Genomic DNA, 18,210 nt, shown 5'->3' with positions numbered 1-18,210 from the left:
TTGTATAATCCTCATTATAGTCCTCATATACATCCTTAGAATAAGTCCTTGCATAGTCTCATATATAGTCCTTGCATATTCGTCACATAAGTCCTTGCATAGTCATCACAATATTTGCATAAGTCCTTGCATAGTCATCATAATCCATATTTTAGTCCTTGCATAGTCTTTATCCTCATAAGACATAGGGTCAAATCGTTATCTCCATTTTGCATTATCTTCAAAATTAGGTTGTTTCCTAGTCCAAGTCCAAAGTTGCATTGTCATTCTTTAGCATTTCATCTTGTCTTTCTTTAATCCAATTTGTCAAAAAATTCAAAAACATAGGTTGCTTTTGTCATCCTTAGTTTCATAATTGGTCCATTTTCAAAATTCTCAAAATCCAAAATAAAATAAAATAGGGTTGCACTTTCATCCCTTAGTTGCATTGCATTTCATCCCTAAAATTCAAAATCAAAATAAAATGGCATATAATGCAATGGTTGAAACAAACTCTCAAACTTCTAGGAGACAACATTACCCTTATCAAACTTCCAACTTTCGTGGGAACTTTTTATTGCAACCAAAAAATCAATCATCTCAATCCAACATATACATGTCCCAAAACGTGCATCAAACTTATCAAGAGCAAACAAGTGCCATACCTATTTCTCTATCCCTTGAAGAGAAACTAGCTTGAGAAATAGAGATCTTGGAACAAAATGTTAAAAAAGGTGAAGAGAGTAGATCCCAGATGTTCAAACTATTTAAAAAATATGGAGACCCCATTACAAACCTAGAGCCAGTTGATGTGCGAGCTCTTATTATGAAATCAGACATACCAACTATTCTCAAACAAATAAACATGAAAAACCAATATCAACAACAAACAAATCCAACAATGCAAGTCCAACAACCAATACAACAAATGACACAACTCTCAACACCAAAAATTGTGCAAACAAGTCAATCACTACCAAAGTCACGCATAATCACACAGTCAATTTTGCCTTCAGTCACATCACATGTCTGTGAATATCCTCCTATGGCTTCAAATACACCACCAAAGGGTGTCCCAAATGAATGCAAGTTTATTTACAAACATGTCACCCTTTGGACATCAATCAAACATGGTCAATGTGTCATCTATCATGCAACAAGGTCATCTACCCATGTCTAGCAATGACTCTTTCCATCAAGACTTTGCACCTCAAGTAGCTTCCATGTCTTCCACCATTTCCTCATACCCTGAAGTCACAGAAGAGTAGTCCACACCATCTTTAATTAATAACGCAACCTCCTAGGGGATATCCATAATATCCAAGTCATGATGCTAGTCCTTTCCATGCTTCAAAAATTCAAGATCCAATGCCATCATATATTCCATTTCCAAGAAAACCTGCTTCAAAGAGTCTCATTCAAAATCCTTTCTCATTAGGCCAAAATGTTGAAATCTTCCAAGAGTCTCCCATGCATATCTAAAATCCTTCCTCATGTCAAGAGGATGATCCAAAATTAGAAGAAATGAGTCCTGAAACAAATAAAGATCAAGAACAAACACTTCCATCCTACCCAATTTTTTATCAAGATCCCACTGACCAAGAATCTTATGATGATTCCCTCGCTCTTTTCTATTCCATTCATAATGATACCCTTTTGTCTCAAGAAAAAAGTGTCCTTTCAAGTCCCATACAAAATCCACCTCCTAAGAAAGATCTTGACATCCCTTCCATCCTTCTTAATAATCCCTTTCCAAGTCAAGATCAAAGTATTTCTTTACCTTCATATCCTAAGCAAGATCCCATTATTTCTCTAGACCTTGATCAAGATTCCTCCATGTTCCTCACAAGATTCCCTCTCAAATTAACTTACCATTTCTCCTAGTCCCCCTCATGATCCCAATCCTTCTACACAAGTTTTGCATGAACTCCTTCTCAATGAAATCACCAATCCCGATCATTCTGCATAGAGCAACTTGTCAACAATTGTATGTGAGCCATCATAACATGCCAATGTGGTGACAGAAACAAGCATGTCACCAAATAATCAAATCAACACCCAAATTGTTTCATCATCTTCTTCATGCACAAGCATAACACCAGCTAATGAGATCCACACCTAGTTGGCTTCATCATACTCTTCAAGTGCATCAATAAAAACAGGCATAGCACCCGTTCATGTCATAACTTTGAAACCAAAATCAATTTGTCTCATACACCCACACATGATAGATTAGGGGCAAGAGAATCTACCATAGTTGGATTGCTTTAAAAATGATAAGGCTATAGATGAATCCATGGGTTCCAGAGTTGGATTTACCTTTGATGATCCAAAAAATCCACAAACTAAGGAAATAAACAATAGATATGTTGAACATGTACACTTAGTTGAGTCCTTATATCCTATTGGAAAAGACATCTTTATTAGACTCTTCAAACAAAGACCAAAGAACTACCTACACAAAATTCCTTGACCCTATGAACAACATGCACCTTAAACGATGCTATATCTAAGGTCTGGGTTAGTTTAGGTTTTGCTTTCCGCATTGCATCGCATTCACAAAATTTATTCATTAGCATATAGCTGCATCAATAAAACAAGACAACTATCCAAGTTTATCATATTTTTGCATTCAACAGAAACAAGGGTCGTCTCCTTTTTTAGATATTTAGACATGAAGTCTTTGAGGTCCTAAGGTAATTCATTTTCAACATTACCATATGACAACGCTTTACTTATGGTTGGGCAGTGATTTCACTATTTGAGACTTGTTAACCCAAAATCTATCAATTTCTATATCTCAAACACATTAACAAAATCTCTAATTCATTCTAGACACCTAGTTGATCATATGACTAGTGAAATATCTAACATTCTACTTCAGTGTCGTTGTAATTGTTATACCCAAGTAGGTTTCATTACTTGCAAGTCAAGGCATTGATAATAGAAAAGAAAAAAAAAAACCAAAAAAATCAAGTAAAGTCCTGAAAAAAATATCAAAAACATTAAGATAAAGTCTTGAAAAAATTCAAAAATTCAAAAAAATCAAATAAAGTCCTGAAAAAAAACATTAAATTCCTTTAAAAATATCAAAAATTCAAAAAAAAAAAAAAAGTCCTTAAAAAAATATTAAATTCCTAAAAAAATATCAAAAACATTCAGATAAAATCCTGAAAAAAATATCTAACTATGTTGGGATATTCCGAGCAAATTTCATTTGTAATACTATAGCGAAATAGGACAACAAAAGGACAAGCTATCGGAGGAGGGTCGTAGGGTGCAATAGGGTTTTAGAGCAGGGTTATAGGTAAGGGAAGATGGTGGCAAGATGTCAGTGAAGGGTTGTAGGGAGTAGCAGGGTTTCAAAGTAGGGTTGCAGGAACTGGAAGATGGTGGCAAGGTTTCAGTGATCTTTAGCAGGCCCATCAAGGACAAACTAAGGGTGCCCTCCGATTCGCCCAACATTCAAATTTTGATATCAATCCCTTTGCCAAAATCTTCAGAAATAAACCTTTTATCAACTGGTTTCAGACTTACCTCCAAGGAAACAATGGTTGAATCATTTTTCATGTCTCCAACATCAATCAGATATCCCCGACACTTTTTTCAATCGACCTTTTGCTCAACCAACCCAATCATTTCATAAACAACCCCACAAAGAAAAAGGTTATCTGCAGAATTACTTGAACTTCAATGATTATGATCAAGGAGATTCACACATCCAAGGGGCTTGTAAGGATTCCAGAGGACACTCAGGCCATCGCCTGTCCATTCAAAAATCATTCAAGTGGGAAAAAAAATTTCAAAACCCTGTAAAAAAGTTTCCACCTTCGAAAGTGTATCGGTCAAAACATCAAGAAAAACAACCGATTTTTGACATTTGTAAACCAACTCCACCTATATCCCAACAATATTTACTCAAGGGTTGTATTGCCAAAGGGGATATTGAAGCAGACCATCAAGGTGACCACAGAGATCCCCTCAAGTCAAAACTTGTGAACTTTGTGTGGAAAAGAAAACATGCCAATTTCAAGGGGGTGGATACCCCTTTTCCCAATCCGACTTCGGTAGAGAAACCTAAGGAAACCAACAACAAGCGAGTGATAGATGAACCAGATGTAACCTTCTGGGAACCGGTTGCAAAACAACCAAGTACAAGTAATAGTGCTCCTACACTAGTAGATGCTGATGAAGATGAGAATGAAGAGGAAAAGCAAGAGGAATCAGTTAAGATCATTCCTAGGTATGTAAAGCTACATCATGATCCAAAGCAGATCATAGGGGATAAGGATGCAGGAATACTTACAAGAAGAAAGGTCAAAGAGAATTCTTGCATGATTTCTGAATTTGACCACAAAACATTTAAAGAGGCACACAAAGATGAAGATTGGATTAATGCTATGGAAGAACTTGACCAGATAGAAAAGAATGGTACATGGTCTTTAGTACCCAGACCTAAGGACAAAAATGTTATTGACACCAAATGGGTTTTTAGAAACAAGTTGCATGAAGATGGCACAATGGGAAGAAATAAAGCAATATTGGCATGTAAGGGATATGCTCAAGAAGAAGGAGAAGACTATGGAGAAACCTTTTCTCTAGTAGCTAGATTGGAAGGAGTTCGAATGCTACTTGCATATGCAACCTTCAAGGGATTCAAAGTGTATCAGATGGATGTGAAATCTGCATTACTGAATGGAATACTTGAAGAAGAAGTGTATATAGAGCAACCAGAAGGGTTTGCCCTATCAGAAGACAATGATATGGTGTGTAGGCTACATAAAGCCTTGTATGGATTGAAGCAAGCACCTAGAGAATGGTATGAACATTTACACTCTGATCTTGTGAAGATTGGATTTGAAAGAACAAGTGAAGATAACAATATCTATCTGAAGACAGAAGGAGAACAGATTCTAATCTGTGAAGTGTTTGTTGATGACATAATTTTTGGTGGAGATGACAAGATGAGCCATGCGTTTGCAGATGAAATGAAGAAGGAATTCGAGATGTCACTAATCAGAGAGATTAAGTTCTTCATTGGACTAGAGATTCAACAAATGAAAGATGGTATCTTTATCACTCAGTCCAAGTATGTCAAAGAGGTGTTGAAGACCTTTGGCATGGAAGACAACAAACCAATTGGTACACCGATGATGACCAGTTGTAAATTGTCAAAAGAAGACGACTTGACGTTGGTGAATGAGAAGAGATACTGGCCAATGATTGATATGTTGCACTATGTAGTACATAACAGACCGGATATTGCACATGCAGTGGGCATTGTTGCACGTTTCCAGAAAAGTCCAAAAGAATCCCACTTGATAGCAGTCAAGTGGATTCTTAGATATCTAAAGGGAATTATAGATTATGGATTGTGGTATCCATACAGTAATGATTTCAATCTCAAAGTGTTTACTAATGCCGATTGGGCTGGTAATGTGGATGACCAGAAGAGCACAACCGGTGTTGCATTCTTTCTTGGTGGTAGACGAGTCTCATGGATGAGCAAAAAGCAGAGTTGTATCTCTCAGTCCATAGCAAAAGCAAAATATGTAGCAGCATTTATAAATTGTACTCAGACAATTTGGATGAAGCATGTATTAAGTGGTTTCAAAGTCCCTGTATCTGAATCGGTGAGTATATTTTGTGATAACACAAGTGCAATTAATATTTCCAAGAATTCGGTATTGCATGCTAGAACCAAGCACTTCGAGCTCAAGTATCATTTCTTGAGGGAGAAAGTTTAGAACAAAGAGGTTGTATTGGAACATGTTTCCAGTAAATAGAAGTTAGCAGATATATTCACCAAGCCTCTACCAAAGGCTACATTTACCTATTTAAGAGGTGAATTCGGGGGGCTGCCCCTTCAAGAGGTGAACTAAAGGTATGTGCTCCGCATCAGTCAGGTATTGCATTGCCAAATCTTTTCAGGATTGATGTGTTGAAGGATGCTACTCCTTAGGGGGAGCAACATAGTAGATCATGGATGTTTGTGCCTCCACTTTGGCATTGTTGTCAAAGGGGGAGAAGATGTGAAGCATAGAAGATATCTGCAGTATTGAAGACATATAATATGGAAGAAGATGTTGAGATATCTTTGTGTATTGCCATCAATGCCAAAGGGGGAGATTGTTGGCATATGTGTAGAGTTTGATGACATGCTGGGATTGTATGTTGTCATTGATGTCAATATGCTGAAATATGAACCGATATATTGAAGTAAGCAAATTGGCAAGTGAACTGGTTTGATGGTATGAACCGGTATATGCAAAAAGTGAACCGATATGTTGGAGTGTAAACCAGTATATGCAAAGTTTGTATTAGGGTTTCATTTGATATGACTACCGGTTGGTAGTCTCGACTATAGGGTTTTCGGTTGATACATTCCAAGTCTGTGTGATTCGACTGACGACATCCTATGATGAGTTAGCATTGAAATGAAGATTAGATCATGTTACCACGTCAACCTTTTGTGCGTGAAGAATCTCCTTGAGGATCTTGCATGAAGAAGATTGATTCTATCTACCTCGGGAATGTGCAAAATCTTAGTAAACGGAGGAGAGTGCGTGATGGGTTATCAGCTTCCAGAAGCAGTGAAGAATAGACAATAGAGAACGTCTTGAGATTTGTTCAAGATTATTTTACCCTATGTAATGTGTTTAAATGGCCAGGATTGAACCGACTGTATTGTTAACCTAGATGCTTAGGATTTTAGGTTTTGGCTACTGACCTAATTGTTGTCTATAAGGTCGATGATGATTTTTATTTGAAGTTGTTGGCAAATGAATGTATGTGAGGTGATTCTTGCCAAACCTAAGGAGTAAGAAGAGATCTACAGAGTGTGATTGCAGATGTAAAGAAACTAAAGCGGATCTACCTTGGCATTAAGTGAGGTTGTTAGATCAGTGTATTACCTATTGACTTTTAACCATTTTAGAAGATGGAAAATCCCTTTACCAGGTAGATTTAACAGGCTTTTTGTAAATCCTTTAACAGGGTGACTCAAAATCATTGAGTTCTTGAAATCCTCTTACAAGGTAACCTTTAACAGGGTTTTAACCTATAACCGGGTATTTAGCCATCCTTTAACCAGGTGATCCCTAGCAGGATCGGTTCCTAGAAGAACCTGTTGTAAAGTCTTTAACCAAACTAGGCTCCTAACAGAGCAAACTTCAAAAGAGTTCAAGAACAACTTGTGGGTATTCATCCCCACTGTGGTTTTTCCCAACTGGGTTTCCCCATGAAAAATCAGTGTGTTATGTGATGCTTTTTCATGTGATGTTTTAGTGTTTTTTGTTAAGTGGTAATGCAAGCTGATCCAATGGTCATTGTATTTCTAATGTATTACTTGCTTAAGCATATGGGTGAAGTTGAGATGAGATAATAGGTTTTGAGAAGATCTAGATGTTACCGGTTTATGTCTTTTATTGTGTTTTACCAGTAGTGCCTTGATTTAGATCGGTGATATTGTTTACCAGTTAGTGCAGTCTTTGTAGTTTAAGTTATTGAAGAAGTTTTTGTCCATACTGATTCACCCCCACCCCCCTCAGTATCTGTTGGGTATTTACTGTTCATTATTATTCATCATGTAGTGGTCTTGAGTGCTCAGAGCTTTTAGTTTGTAAAAATCATTGCTCAGACCTTCTTTTGTGCACTGTCCACCAGGATGAGGTAGTTTTGTCTTCTGACTCTGCACAACCTTGTAATGACCCCTCTAAGCCTCAGGATGACTCAAGTCTCAAGTCATCTTACATTCAGTGGATCATTTAGTTGACCAACTTCTTTATCATGTATAGCTGGATTCTCTTTAGCTATAATTCTTCCTTCACGTCCACATCGGTTCTCCAATTAAATGACAAAACATCTAATGACAGAGAAGTTATAGTTCGGGACCTAATGTTTAACGAATCCCTGATTGACATTCAGAGTTTAATGTAGAATTTATCAATTTCAGGGGTAGCTATTTTAGATAAGGAAGGTCATATTAAGGAATTAGCAGATGATATCCTATCCACTTTAGCTGCCACTATGATTGAGGAAATTGCAGAGGTGGAATGTGTTAGTATGACAAATGTAATGTGTCCCTTACGAAAGGCAAGGTGTTGTTGTTCATCTATTGATTTCTCAAAGAAAGAGAAACTTCCCTTGGTGAATGAACCTCCTGTTTTGAGTAAACCTGTTGAGTTAAATCCTCCAATCAAGATCAACCAAAATTTCTCTCCGATCTCCCCTCACTTAGATCTCCATTCGCATGAAATTAGGTAGGAAGAAATGGAAACCCCTCCACATGATGGTGAGACAAAGAATTTTTTTTTGACTATGCACAGTCCTTATTGGTAGAGTAGAGCCCCAGTTTGAAATTAGAAGTGTTTACAACCCCTAAAAAGAGAGGTAGAAAACTAAACTCTATGAAGATTCAAGAAGAAATAGAGGCAGGTGTTCAGAGTAGTTTAGACAAAAAATTCAAGGTATCAAAAAGAATTACAAGGAGTGCGAAAGACACTCCCTGTTCGCAATGAAAATGATTTCTTGGAATGTCAGGGGCATTAATGCTCCTGACAAAAGAGGGAGAATCAAGTCACATCTTGATTCTTCAAAGGCTGATATCCTTTTACTTCAAGAAATGAAGTTATCACAGGAAATGTATCACAAAACAGTGGCTAAATGGACACAATTTGGATCGGCCCATATGCAAGGTGTTGGGGCCTCAGGTGGATTGCTTACATTATGGAATCCCAAAAAAGTTCAAGTTCACCTATTAGATCAAGATCATAATTGGAAAATGTTGAAAGTAGTATGTTATGACATGACCTTTACGGTATTCAACGTTTATGGTCCTACCCCCTTTCAGGAAAAGTAAGATCTATGGGACAAACTGACTCTTATGCTCCAACAAGAAGAAGCACAAAATTTTATCATTGGGGGAGATTTTAATGCAATCTTGTCTCATTAGGAGAAACAAGGAGGAATCTGCCCACCCCCATGAACTATGTAGGATTTCCTAAGCTTCACCACAAAAAACAACTTATTGGATGTGATTCCCAATAATGGTCTCTTCACTTGGACTAACAGGAGATCAGACTTCCTTAAGATTGCAGAGAGACTTGATAGGTTTTTTATTCCTTTGGAATGGCGCCTTAATCTGTTCAGTTATTGTTCAGATATTCTTCCTATTTCAGAATCAGACCATTTTCCAATTCAATTTATTCTAGAATGGAAAAATAAAAACCCCATGTCATGTTTTGGTTGTTCTTTTAAATTTGAGCGCATGTGGTTTAGACATCCACACTTTCAGGATTTATTAAGACAGTGGTGGGTATCCGCCCCTGCATGTAGTAGAACATAGACGTACCAATTCTTTAAGAAACTTCAGTTTATTAAGGTTTAGGCTAAGGAGTGGAATGGAAAGGTCTTCAAGAATGTTTTTGCCCAAAAAAAAATTATTGCACAACAATTGGAAGAAGTTAACCAAAAAATAATTTCCAAGGGATTGGACCAGCTTCTACATTCTACACTGAAGGGTCTTCAAAGAGAGTGGGAAGAAGTTTGTAAGAGAGAAGAAGAATATTGGAGACAGAAATCAAGAGAGGTCTGGCTAAAGCGGGGAGATAAGAGCACAAAATACTTTCATGCATCCACAAAACAAAGAAAAGCATCAAATATTATATTCTCAATCAAGCATGCGGACACAAGGATATTGAAAAAAAATTTAGCAGATATTCAAGATGAAGGAGTAAAGTTTTTCAAGAATCTATTAGCCCCTCTACCTTCCGATTTAGATCCTTCTTGGAAGGATAATGTTGAGCTTTTATTGCAATCTATCCCTCCTTTGATATCCGACTAGAATAATAGAGTCTTACTGGACCCTTTCACTTTGGAGGAAGTCCACAAAGTGGTATTCTCTCTTTCCCCGGATAAAGCTATAGGTCCAGATGGGTTCACCGCCCTCTTCTTCCAAAAGTGTTGGGATGTGATAGGTCTTGACCTCTTGGCGGTCATGGAAGAATCCAGGAAAAGGGAAGCAATGTTAAAAAGTTTTAATGCAACAAATATTGTTCTCATCCCAAAAACACCCTCTCTATCAACATTCGCAAAGTTCAGACCTATTTCACTCTGTAACACGATCTACAAGATTGTAACTAAGGCCATTTACCTTAGAATGCATTATCTCATACCTAAGATCATCTTGCAAGAACAAGGGGGTTTTGTTCCAGGCAGGGAGACTATGGAAGGAGCCTTAGTAGCACATGAGGTTTTACACTCTATCCACGAAAACCAACAAGCAAATTTTGTTGTCAAACTTGATATGATGAAAGCATATGACTGGGTTAAGTGGGATTTTCTCTTTAAGATATTATCTAAATTTGGCTTCTCAGACAAATGGTGCAAATGGATCAAAGCTTGTGTCTCAGGTGCACACTTTTCGATTCTAATAAATGGACACCCTTCAGGATTTTTTCAGGGTACTTAGGGAGTAAGACAAGGTGACCCTTTATCACCTTTTCTCTTCATTCTTATGGCAGATGCCTTTAGTAGATACATCAATTTTCAGTCTTCAAAAGGGCTTTGCCTTGGAACCAATCTTCTAGGTACTTTAATAGTAGTAACTCACTCTCTTTTTGCTAATGATACATTGTTATTTGGTAAGTCTTCTCTAAAAGAAGCTAGGCACATTAAGAAAACTTTGGAAGTCTATTCTTCTGCTTCAAGCCAGAAAATTAATGCTGCCAAGTCTAATATTTTCATCTTAAACACCCCTCCAATCTTGTCACTAAAAATATCCAAGACTTTGGGCTTCCCAATGGATCAACTGCCATCTTCTTACCTTGGCATTCCCCTTTTTACGAGGACAAACAAATCTTCTTATTGGTATGTTGTTATTGGTAGAATCAAGGCTCGAATTTCAAATTGGAAAGTAAGGTGTCTCTCATTATTAGGTAGAATTCTTCTTATTAAGTCATTGTTAACAACAATACTGAACTATTACATGTATGTTCTCAAAGCACCCTCATCTGTCATTCAACAATTGCTGAAACTTGTTAGAGATTTCCTTTGGAATAGTAATATGACAAATGAAAGGAAAATCCCCTTAGCCTCTCTAGAAAATATGTCATGTCAAAAATACCAAGGTGGAGTAGATCTTCATAATCTAAAGCATCACAACAAGGCTTTTGGAGGAAAATTGATTTGGAAAATGTACACTAATCTTGCTTCCAAATGGTGCCAGATTATGCAAGCTAAATATCTGGACAACAATCAATCATCTAGAGTATTGACAATTTTGGATCCTCCAAAGGGGTCAGCTATTTGGAATTTTATGGTGGATTCAAGAAATCTAGTAACTAAGTATGTTTCATGGGAAGTCAATAATGGTCTCAGTGCTAACTTCTGGACACTCATGGTGTGGGCATCCTCCAATTTCTCAAATGGATAATATTGAAGATATTATGAATAAAGCTATAGCTCATTGGGGTACAAAATTGAGTGACTATGTGTCCACTGTAGAAATATTCTCAGGAAAAATAATCTAGAAAGACCCAACTCTTCTACCAATCTCACTCAACAATCTTCTTCCTTGGCAACTATCTTATTGAATAGGACAGCTCTCATGTCTAACATGGAAGATGTGTTAATTTGGGCAGCCTAATCAGGGCAATATTCAATCAAAGAAGGTTACAAAGCCATACAACAGGGTTGCAGCAGTAAGGTGAGTAGTCGGGCATACTCATTCTATTGGAATGATATTGTTCTGCCAAAAGCAGGTTGTTTTGCATGGTTAACGTTGAACAAAAGAATCCTAACAACAGATAGACTAGTAAAATTGGGCATTTCACAAACTTTTAACTGTGTACTTTGTGTCTTAGAGGAAGAATCAGTTGATCACTTATTTTTACATTGCACTTTTGGCTCCCAATGTTGGTTCTTCATCATGAATAAACTCCAAGTTATGATGCCCTTCCCGAAATCTTTATGGGATATGTTTAACTCCTGACCTCTTTTATTTTTTTCATCAACTTTCTCAGGAATTTGGAAATGTGCTCCTGCTCACATCATTTGGGCCATCTGATGGGAGAGGAATAAAATAATTTTTAGAAAAACATCCTCTTCTCTGGATCAAGTTTTGATTAAGTTGGAAAATTTGATTGTAGAAATTATTAATTCTTCTCTCACTAATTCCAAGGACATTTAGTCATCCACCCAATGGGATAAGGTAATTGCAAAATCATTGAATGGTATTATTTTGCCAATAGGGATTCCTCTGAATTGGTCTTCAGCTCATGTTAGAGATAGGTCTTCCATAAAATGGGCACCCTCGACACCTAATTTCTTTAAGATCAACTTAAATGACTCTTCCCATGGAAACCCAGGGAAGTCGGGAATTGGAGTTTGCATTCGAGATCATTTTGGCAAAATGTGTGCTTTCCTAGCATCTCCCATCCCCTCGGGTACCAATAACTTGGCGGAGGCAAATACCTTACTAGCTGGCCTGGTGCTAGCAAGGAAATGTGGTCTCTCCAACATTTATATAGAAGGGGATTCATTAGTTATCATCAATGCAATTACCTCAAAAATATCTAAGACTTGGAACCTATCGTATGTTTTGAAGCATATTTTGGATTTAATTGACACATTTTTGGATTACATTGTCAGCCACACATTAAGGGAAGGCAATTTTGTAGCTGACAAATTAGCAAATATGGGTTGTGATGGCATTTCAGTTGAGTCGGTTGCATCTCCCATCAAACTATCCTCATTCCTCGAACTGCTTGATTTGGTACAAAAGGAAAGTACAACATTTAAATTACAAATTACATCTTATTAAGTACTCGCATGTATGCTTTTAACCTGAAGCCTGCGACCAGGATGACTGACATGACACTTGAATATATGCATTTAAATGTAGCCTATGGATGGTATGAATGAAAGATTAGTGTGAGTACTCTGAGATTTTCATGATGTCATTTCACACAGGGTAAAGTAGATTTTGGCCTCTCACACATCCTCTTGACGACATTACTATCACATGTTAATTTAAGAAATCTCGAACTTGATTTTAAAGACCGACTAATTATTGCATTTCAAGATTTTAGGTTTGTTTATAAATGGAAACTTGCCTGCTTTCATATACACAGTTTTCTGCGGAAGTTTTCAAAGTTTTTGAATCTTTTAGTTTCTCAGTGTTTAGCAATATGGATAATGGCTCTTGCGAAGGGTGCATGCAATTTCAGTGGGAATGCATGCCATGGAAAGACCATGTTCCAGTGCAAATTACAGAACCCTCGACGACATTCCATGGACATATCAATGATGGGGACCTCGTGTCGGCAAATGCACACTCCAATGAGAAATTGTAGGTGATTGAAGGTATTGTCATTGATGGAAATCTTGCAATCCTAAGGCACCAACACTGATAGACTCTACACCGGAAGATAGTTTACCAACAGTGGCAAAGATGATTACCGACACTCCAACCAACAGGATTTTGTTTATTACATTTTGTATTTAATTGTAATATCTTTTTGTAAAGCTGACAAGGTGAATTGTAATAGGACTCATATATAAGTATGAGATCTTGTAGATCATTTAAGATGCGAACATGGTTAGATTATTGCAGAAGTAATATGCGAATTTAAAGGCAGATTCTGGAGTAAGGTTTATGGTTATTGTATGAGCTTAAACCAGTACTGAACCTGGCATAGCAGATGCTGGATTGAAGCAATACATGATATTGGATTTGTATAATCCATTTTTGTAAGTCAGTGAGACTTCCATTTTGTAATTTAGCAGTGAGCTTTAGGCAGTTGGCCTTCCTGCATGTGCAGGCCCCTATTGTAATTAATATTCATTTATTGGCCAGTAAGTAAATATTGTGGGTCACAAATCCCACCGAGGTTTTTCCCACACCAAGTTTCCTCGTTAAAATATTGTGTTATGGTGTGCTTTCTATGTTGTGCTTATTGTTCTTATTTACTACATTAATTCTGGTTAACCGGTACACTGTTTTGAAATGCAATTTGTTTAATAAGATTAGAAAATCTATAAACCGGTTAGATACTGATTCACCTCCCCCTCTTAGTATCTTTGGGAGTCCTAACACCTCGATCAACTGTTTCATCTGCATGACCCACAACTAAGAAGAGTAGTCAAAGATTTCATTGGTGAAGAGATTTTGTCACCTCAAGCCAAAAGAATTTTTTTCTCCCACCAACTTCTCAGTTCTTTTCTGTCCAATGCTCTTGACCTCTTGCAATTGATCCCTCTACTCGAATTAGTGTTTTTTAAGTTGGTAAGGCAGAATGTGCTTGCTCCTACCTCGTTCCATGAAGCCCTAGTCAATTATAATCTATGGCAAGGGTCGGCTCTCTTAGGGGGCCTGTTTCCATGACATTTTATTCAATCCACCCATGCATACATGGTACTTTATGACTGAATCATGCACGCCCTTGAAAGGCAAAACTTCTATCATGTGAAGAATGGCCTGCAACAATTGGCAGACAATTGGATGAGAATATTATGCACAGAGTCAGAATCAAAGTTGGGGCTCGCATGGTGATCCTAGAACTAGAAAATGTTGATCCCAGCCTACCAATTTTGCAACTGGAGGAAAGGGGATGGGCTTCACATAGGGTGCCAGACCTTAATGCACTGGTGCTGGATGGGGCCCCGAGATGGACTATCTCCTCTCAGCCCAAAGTGGCAGAGGAGTTGGAAAACTTTGCATCGACTCCTTCGAGAGATGCAAGACTACGACAACACACGGAGGTCAATATCTGGGAGGTCTTTCGTCGCCCTCAAGAAGAAGCCGAATCGGTGCAATGGGAGAAAGATATTCCAGCCTTCAACGCCTCCCAAAATCAAATCGTGGGTGGTGCAGCCATGGAAGAGTAAAATGATTATGGCTCTATTTTTTGCTGCTTTGAATATGCTCCATTTTGATGTTAAAGAAATCCGTTGGCAATCAATATGGCTCAAAATTTCTGCCTATTTTTCATTATGCCGATTTTTCCTAATTTTGCACCAGATAATATGACCTAAATATAGAGTACTTTCGAAGATCCAAATGTTTCATTTTGCAACAGGTTCTTCTTCCGATTGTGCTCTTTTTGGAAGATTAAGGGGGGCAAGTTTCAACCCTTCCAGTCTACCATATTTGGTTCTTCCAAACCACCATAGCCTAACTGATATAGTTATGTCAGTATGGCTCATTTGGTTCCCTATCTAGTTTACCTTCACCGGCTTACCCCATCCGGTGTAGTCCAACCGACAACAAAACTAGCTATACAGTCAATCGGTAAACGGGATCCTCAAGTTACCGTGGTCCAAAATGCACATTTTCTCACTGGTGTCTGGTCGTCAAGGTAGATCTACAGTGAACCGGCATACAAAATGGTAAACCGGTGCTCAAGTTTAGTGGTAACCGTTAGTGGGGGCAGTTTCTTCTTATAGCTATGATTCCCCTTTGCTCATTGTAATTGAGCAAGGATATAGGGTTTTCCTTCTGGTTCTTTCCCTATTGAGCTCTTGAACCAGTTTTTATTAATATATATATTCCAGTGGCTTGCCACTTTTGCTTAAAAAAAATAATACCAAAAACATTTAGATAAAGTCCTGAAAAAATTCAAAAAATAGTGAAAAAACATAAAATCGAAAAACATTGAAAAAACATAAAATCCAAAAACATTGAGAAAATATAAAATCCAAAAACATTCAGAAAAAGTCTTGAAAAAATCAACCAAAAACAATCGAAAATCAATAAAAAAAAATTGCAATAAAATGTCTCGCAAGAAACAAGCACCCTAGTAGATATCCAACAAACGCTTCACATGAAGTTAACAAAGGATACGACTGTCCAGTCAAACATCTGCAATCAACTAATCAAGTGATCATTATCTTGTCTTAAACAAAAGAGGCTACACTCGAAATCAAATAGGTCAATCTTAAACAGGGTCCGCAACTTTCTGAGATCAGACATTATCAACTATCACATCAAGAAACTGAGAATGAAGGCACAAGGTTAATATAGCTGCTAAATTTTATTTGAGTCAGTCTTTATCTTTTATCATTTGGTGACAGATTGTGTTCCTATGCTACTCAAGGATGTCCACAAGTGACTAGAGGAGCCATGATGGGCATTATCTTTTTCTTTGTTTGTTGTTTGTGGTGTGAACCAATGAAGTTCTAGGGAAATTGCTCTAGTGGGTGTCTGTGATAGGAGCATTTAGCTTGTGAATGCCACACATACCTTGACCCCTAGTGTAATTCCTAGAATGGAGGGTTTCACTCCTTGTCTGCTACGTGTTTATTTCTTCAATGAGATATCTTTACATCTTTGTTCCTTATACTCTAATGTGCAAAGCTCCATTGTTACATAATAAAGCTCAGTGATGAATATATATATTGTGCAATAAATAATGACACATGTTTGTGAATCAATCATTCTCATTTAATCTCATTTGCTTATTGCTAGTTTGCTGATTCTTTTCTCATCATCTCTTTCTAAATCATTTTCTATCATCTAACATTATTCTATTCCATTCTAAGGTTCATTCTCTCAAATTCTATCTCAATATCATCTTCACATCACCTATCTCTATCTCTAAACAACTAACTATTCTTCTATCTCCCATTCTTCTTCTTTCAAGAGATCATTCATGTCTTTAATGCACAAACAATCTCTCGAGTGGGCATTACTCCCTAAGCATCGCTGGGGCATACTGGGGCAAAAAAAAAATCGTTTTCTTTGAAACAAGTGTCGTGGGGCATACTGGGGCAATTTTTTTTTAATTTTTTTTGAAACAACACCGTTCCGACATTGTCTCAAAGAGGGGCAAATGTAGACACCTAAAACTGTCTCATTAATCATGTACTAATTATTCGTCTAAATTAGTTAAATAATTCTTTAATTATTTAATTAAGTTAATTAATCTTATTCTTCTAAATTCATATTTCTTTGTCATCTTACTAATTATTCCAATTTCAATTCTATCATCATTTAATCATTCAAACCATTTTCTAATGTTAATTAAATATTTATTATTTAATTAATTATGATTTTAATCTTTCAATTTAAATAATCTTTATTATTTAAATAAATTCATTTTCAATTTCTATCTCTATTTCCAATCAATTAATCATTTAACCCTTTTTCTTAATATTAATTAAACATTTATTATTTAATTAATTATGATTTTAATTCCTTTAATTTGAATAATCTTTATTATTTAATTAAATTCAATTTCTAAATAATTAAATTGTTTCTTTAAATTATTTAATTAACTAATTTATTCTTCTAATTCCAATTCTAAATCCCCAAATTCTAATTTGATTTAATTTCATTAATTCTCCAAATTCAAATTCAAATTATAATTCTTCTAATTTCTTCTAGAATTTCAAATACATGTGCATGATTTCAAAAATCAAATTGAAAATCAAAGTCAAGTTCTAAATATATTCAGATAACAAATTGAATTTAAAATAAATTCAATATTTGAATTAAATCTCATGCAAAGATTAAATTGAAAATCAAAGTCAAAGTGCAAGCACATGGTAAATTAATTATCTTTTCAATCTGTATTTTTATCTTCCACTTTTCTTTTTTTCAAAAAGCTTTCAATTAGTCATCTTCAGTTAACTATTTCATCAATTAATTATCCTCAAATTATTCTTTTCCATCTTTCAATCAGCTTTTTTCTCAATCAGTTAACTCATTTAACTATTCAATCTATTATGTTCCTCCTCCAAATTAGCAGTTCAACTATCAATTAGCATGTGAGCTCACCTAAGTTCCACCTCTTGATCAATCTTTTCCACCTCTCAATCAATCCTCTCCAATAATCTATAAATTGAGCATTCAATCTCCATTCTCAACAATCACGAACTTTGAATCTTTGTGTCAATTGTAGGTTGCCAGCGCGATATCTGAGAGCCACCATACCACAAAGAGAAGAAGAGCAATGTAAGCCATGATGCACAATAGGGAGTTTTACAATGTTTAGGTTTATTCTATTATGCATCTATTTTCATTGATGTTTGTTTTAAATTCTTTAATTGAATAGGGATTCATGATTTCCCTTTTATTTTTAATTGAATAATGATGAATTTTAGCATACATAGGAAGCATTATAATGTGAGTCTTACATATACATGTGTGTTTTCGTATATAACATGGTATTATTTTAAATGTAGTGAAGAGACAATATACATTTATTTATGTAAAGAAGATAATAGGTC

This window comes from Cryptomeria japonica, chromosome 3 (assembly GCF_030272615.1).
Source record: "Cryptomeria japonica chromosome 3, Sugi_1.0, whole genome shotgun sequence".
Lineage (NCBI taxonomy): Eukaryota > Viridiplantae > Streptophyta > Pinopsida > Cupressales > Cupressaceae > Cryptomeria > Cryptomeria japonica.
This window is presented reverse-complemented; position numbering follows the sequence as displayed.